Here is a 6,750-nt window from a genome sequence, read left to right on the forward strand (position 1 = left end):
AGCATGCCACAGGTACAATTATTAATGATTATAACTGAAGACGACCTTCTAATTGGGTTATTAATTATACTATTTAATTTGATTGCCACAGTACCAAGAATGATTTGTTAAGAATGTTTTTTTAATCTGTATTTTTTAAATTCATTTAGGGCGTAGGGTAGGTATTCAACCCTCCAAGGGTGGACGTTTGTTGCTATTATAAATCACCAAACTGATTACATATAGATATGTTTTTGTGAATTTGGAAACTTGATTAATAGGTATTGATGGTAACCATATCCTATTTTATGTCTTTCCAAGAAAACTTCAGTAATTTCATCCAAAAACCATTTTACCCATATTACTTCCTCTTCAAAAAATATCTCCAAAATTTTAGTTACTCCCATTATAACCAGCTAATTTATCTAGTGATTAAACTAATAAAGGTCTTATAATCATTGAGATAATGAATTCCAAACAGCTAAAGATACAGATGCAACTTTTCTATGCTTTGCTTGCAAAAGGTATTACAATTCACTTGTTTTACTCTTGTTTGATGAGATATTGATTGCTCAGTATTTTAAGTTGGCGATAGCCAAAAGCAAAAGTGAAAGTTGGAAATAGAGATAAACATCGTATGAACCAAAAATGATGATGCATTTAAATTATGGTTGCTGAAGAATATTAATCACAATCACAATCATTAAAGTAAAGAAGCCTACATTTTTTAGTTGATAATTGGGATTGCATATTGCAGAAATCAGCTTCACTCGAAAAACACTAATGAAAGGAAGAAAAAAAATGAGCAGCCCATCAAGATAACATTTGACTCTGACAATTTTAAGTTAGAAAGAAATTTAAATCTAAAGCAACTTTACCCAACTTATTTTTTTTTATTTTTTATTTTGCTAAAATCGTTCGGATAAAAAGTTTTGGTTTTTCTGTTCAAGTTTTCTGATTTTCTAGTCGATCTTTGATTTTGCGTATTCAGTTTTTTTCTATTAACCATCAGTTTAGTTTTCGGTTTTCAAAATTAATACACGGAATTATGTACAGTACTATTAACCCAAATGAATATGACCGTGCAATTTCCATGGGCAAGTGCACAGATAGCTGGTTTTTGGAACCTCATTTAAGGGGCTTTCGTATCTATACCCGGTCTGGGGTCACAATTGAACTTATACCTACTTTGCAAAAAAGTTTATAAGCGTACCCAGGTATGAAGTTAAAAAAAATAGTTTGAAGTGAAAAAATTACACTTCAAATGCACTCAAGGCCAAATCGGTCTGAAGTACAACCAATGGTTTAATGCACTTAAGACTACTAAGTCTGAAGTGAAAAATTAGATTCAGATGCACTTAAAGCCAATAAGTATGAAGTGAAAAATTGCACTTCATATGCACTTAAGGCTAAAAAGTGTGAAGTGTAACAAACGTTTTCATTCACTTAAGCCTAATAAGTGTGAAGTGAAAGTTTTCACTTCAGATCTACTTAAGGCCAAATAGGTCTGAAGTGTAACCAATGGTTTCATGCACTTAAGGCAAATAAGTCTGAAGTAAAAAATTGCACTTCATATGCACTTAAGGCCAAAAGATTTGAAGTGCAACAAACGTTTTGCTACACTTAATGCCAATAAGTCTAAAATGAAAATTGGACTTCAAATGCACTTAAGGCCAAAAGGTCTCAAGTGCAACAAACTTTTTGTTACACTTAAGGCCAATAAGTCTGAAATGAAAAATTGTACTTTAAATGGGTCTAAAGTGCAACCAACATTTTTATTCACTTAAGGCCAAATAGGCATGAAGTGCAAATTGCCCAGAAATAGAAATTTGTTCTTCGAATTATAACAATCCAATTTACAATTTAATAACTAAATCTACTCCAAATGAGCTCAAATTTGAAACATAACCTCCAAATATCATTAGGAACAAACCACAATCATCAATTTGTCAGAACAACAATAAATCTAATGAACTCATTTTGCAATTAAGAAAAAGAAGAAGAAGAAGAAGAAACCCTAAGCAATAGTAAAAAATAAAGTGCCCTAACAGCTCACCATTGTAAAACATCATAAACTGCATTAAAATATGTTCACAACCACCATATAAAATCATTGTCACCCTAAGAAGAAGAAGAATGAGGGAGGAGGAGGAGGAGGATGAGGAGGAGGAGAAAAAAAAGCAAAGGAAGAGAAAGAGGCCTCGAGTTGTTTAAAAAGTGGGTACAAGTTAAAAAATAAAGTTAAAAAGTGGTATAGGTTAAATGGGAGCGACCAAATAGGGCTCCCCGTGCAATTAAGCCTCATTGAAGGCATAGCTGGAGTTAGGAGTGTATACCGGGTTGGTTCGGTTTTCGATTTTTATCAAAACCAAACCAAACCAACTATATCGGTTAGATTGGTATGGTTTTGTCGGTTTATCGAATTTTTTTGTTACATCAAAATATTTCAATCTTACATTGTTAAAGTTTTAGATAAAGTTTTGATAAGTGGATATATATTTAGTAAAAATAAAATAAAAAATGACAAATATTAAAATATTCTTATGGGTAATTATTTTTTAGTAACACATGATAGTTATTTTCTTAGTTATCTAACAATATTATTTCTTTAATGTACGCTTTCAAAGTTAACTAAATTTAATAATTAAATATAAAAATCAAGATGATACCTAATTTAATGATATATTCTATTTAATTTTTAATTATTGAAATACCATTTTAAATTCGAAAAAGAAATAAGAACATTCGACATATGAATATAGAAGAACAAAGAATTGATTAACGCATTTCAGTAACACTTGATAAAAATATGATACAACCCATTATTAATAGTAAATTAAAGTGAATGCACTTCATAGTTCTATTAAATATTACATCTCATGAGAGGATCTAAGATATTTTTACATTTTTTAAATAAAAATTAATATAAAGTCTTAAAAGTATATATAAAAATTATATATTTATATGTCGATTCGGTTCAGATTTTTTTACTCAATATCAAACCTAGTACGATTTTTAAATCGGTTTGGATTGACTTTTGGTTTTGTGCATTTTTCGATTCGGTTTGAACACCCCTAGCTGGAGTTTATATATTTTGCAAGTTTAGCTATTTCAGAAATAACTTGCGTCATACGAATTAAAGTTGCAAAAATATGTGTCACGACCCAAAATCCCACCACATGCGTCATGATGATACCTAGTCTCTAAGACTAGGTAAGCCGATTTCCATTACATTTCGAAGTCATTTTTTTTATAAACGAAACCAACATCGAAAATAATTATAAATATACAATCTCCCAAGACTGGTAGTACTGAGTCACGAACTCTAACAGAATATATGGAATGATCACGAAAACCGAATATACAATACTGTTTGATTACAAATTAACAATACAATGAAATGAAAAGACTCCAAGGGACTGCGACAGCCAAACAACTCTACCTTGAATCCTTACGATCTCGCTTTGACTCTACTCAAGTCCAATATCTCCAATACCTGGCTCTGCACAAAAATGTGCAGAAGTATAATATGAGTACACCACGGTCAATACCTAGTAAGTATCAAAACTAAACTTAATGGAGTAGAGACGAGGTACAGTCAAGACACTCACTAGTATAACAACATGTGTAATATAGTATACAAAATAATAGGAAACAAATAACAATAAGGGTAACATAAAACAACTAGTGATGTGCACAGTAAGACAATAAAATCATCATAAATATCGCTCAACAATTGATAAATACAATTACACTCAGTTAAATCAAGTTCTTCAATTAAATATCTTTCACACATAATTCTTACAAATAAAACTCTTTTTCAAATATAATTTTCTCAAATAAACATCTTTCGAATATAAAATTCTTTCAATAAATCTCTTCTAATATAATTTCCTCAAATAAATATATTTCAATTACAATTCTTTCATATAATTCTTTTTGAATAAAAATCCTTCAAAATAAATATTTTGAAAATAATTCTTTCAATTAAAAGGTCACCACGTGAAACCTCATTTCATAGTCATAAAAATACGGATCTCAACCCATTTTTATATTTTTCTTAAACACTGGTCTCAGCCCATTTTTCATATTTCCACGGCACTTCGTGCCCATAATCAAATCATACTATTTCTCTGGCACCTCGTGCCCTCATTTCATATCACAACTGCACGGACAATTCACGTGCCAAATATCATTATCATTTAATCACAGCACCTCGTGCCCACATATCATATCACAGCTGCATGGAGAATTCGCGTACCAATATCCTCATTATTTACTCATGACACCTCGTGCCCACATTTTATTTTATAATCCGCCCGGCAATAGCCACAAGCTCCCAATTTCAACATAAATCAGATTATTATCAATTTACCAACAACAAGACAAATTGCACAAAGCATAAAAATAAACACAAGAAAATCACAAACATCATATGAAAATCACCAACACCACAACTCCACATCACCACATATCGTTCCTGACAATAGCCACCCTTATCGCTCCTATTGTCACCCTTATCGCTCCGCCCAAATAATATCAATAGCCACCCTTATCACTCCTATTGCCAACTTATCGCTCATATAGCCATCCTTATCGCTCCACCCAGACCATATTCTAACAAACACAACCACAGTGAAATGTAACCCTTATACCCACATAATATCAACGGTGAAATGCCACCCTTATATCCTCAAAATAATAATTAACACAACACAACAATTTACACGGGAAATTATCACGGCAAAATAACAAAATCAATTCATATCACAATTTGCCCAATGGCCACAACCAAATTCCAAAGCTACAACCAAGTCAATTAATTTTACAACAAATAGCCAAAAGCTCCACACAATGTGTACGACACCCAAAAACAATCAATAGAGATAGAAATTACTTAACATAAAACAAAGTCTTCATTAAATTCAAATTTTCAATAATTATATAAACACCTCTTCTTAAGCTCATTTAATTAATTATTTGCAGAGGGAAAATCCATAATGAAATTAAATTCTAATAATTATCAAACCACCAAATTCACGGAATTACATAAATAATCAAGTAACAATCACATCAAATTGTCATATAACAACAGATTCAACAACAACAATGATTTAGGCACGACAAATAGATGATTAAATATATACCAATAGTTATCCAATTTACCACACAATATACTCAAAACTTTAACTCAATAAAATTTACACATATAAGCCGAGTACGTATTCGTCACCTCGCGTACACGGCTTTTCACATTTCACAATTGGCACATAAGACTCGATGCCTAAGGGGTAATTTCCCCACTCGAAATTAAGCAAGACACTTACCTCGACGAAACTAAATCAATAATTTAAATGATCTTCGCGAGTGAAGCCACCTCCGGACGGCTCAAATCTGAAATTGGCCCCTTAATAATACTACGATGGTCCACCACACAAAATAAATTTCAATCTATAACGATGAAACACAATTGCACCAATATTAGTGATAAATTTTTAGATTTTTGGTCATTTAGGCATTTTATCAAACACCTAGAGTACATAGCATTTTACTACCTCTACTAATGGTATTTCTTCATCCACAATCACCTTCCACACAAATGATTGATTTCACAATCATCTCTAGGTCATCCACAACTTTTCTTAGCACATGCATGCCCAATAATTCACTCCCAACCCATACATCTTATCGATTAATTTATTTTATAATCTCTACAATACCAACACACCTAGGTTGGGCACTCATTTCTTTCAATCACCATCCCATAAGTCCTAACACATATTTCGTACATAAATAATCACCATAGATTAGTTAGAGATGGTAGACATACCCCATGTAGTAAAACTCTTGAGAATCCCAACTTGTAGTGTTCTTGACCAATTTGGAGATTTAAATGGAAATCTATGGATCTTCAAGATTAATCCTTGTTAATACAAGTGTTTAGGAGTAGTAATCAACTCAAAATTACTCCAAAAATATTACCTTGGTTCATGGGAGGGAAGTGTTGGGCAGATTGCTCTTGATGTACAAGCCCTAGCTCAAAGAAATGACTTATTTCTCTCTCTACCCGGTCTTGGGGATATTTAATGGGTTTCTACGTATGCGGCCGTAGATTGGAGGCAGAAACTCTCAAATATGCGCGGCCGCGGATTTGGCCACGCATCTGGCTGCGCATATGACACAGGTCAAGTAAACTGGCCATAACTTTCTGTATACATATCCAAATGACGAACGATTTGAAGCGTTGGAAACTAGACAAATAGACCTTTCTTTTGATACGCAACACACCATATAACTCTTCATATCAAGAGACATATGCTTGTTTGAAGTTAAGTCTTGTGCGAACTCACTTGAAACTTTAGTCTATTCTGAAATTTCCAACTTCAATATTCGATGCCGAAACCTGTCGAATCAAGTCCGATTGACCTCAAATTTTACACACAAGTTATAAGTGACATAACAGACCTATTCAAATTTCCAGAATCGGATTCCGACCTCGTTATCAAAAACTCAACCTTCGATCGAACTTTTCGAAAATCGTCTATTTTTCAACTTTCGTCAAAATGTGTCGAATTGTCCTACGAACTTCCAAATCCAAATCCGAACACGCGCCTAAGTCCGAAATCATCATACGAAACTATTGATATCATCAAAATTCTATTTCGGGATCGTTTGCTCAAAAGTCAACTCTTTGGTCAACTCTTTCCATTTAAGATTCAAAATGAGAATTTCTCTTTCAATTAAATTCTAAATCTTCCGAAAATCAAACTC

The sequence above is a fragment of the Nicotiana tomentosiformis genome, chromosome 6, assembly GCF_000390325.3.
Source record: "Nicotiana tomentosiformis chromosome 6, ASM39032v3, whole genome shotgun sequence".
In the NCBI taxonomy this organism is placed as follows: Eukaryota; Viridiplantae; Streptophyta; class Magnoliopsida; order Solanales; family Solanaceae; genus Nicotiana; species Nicotiana tomentosiformis.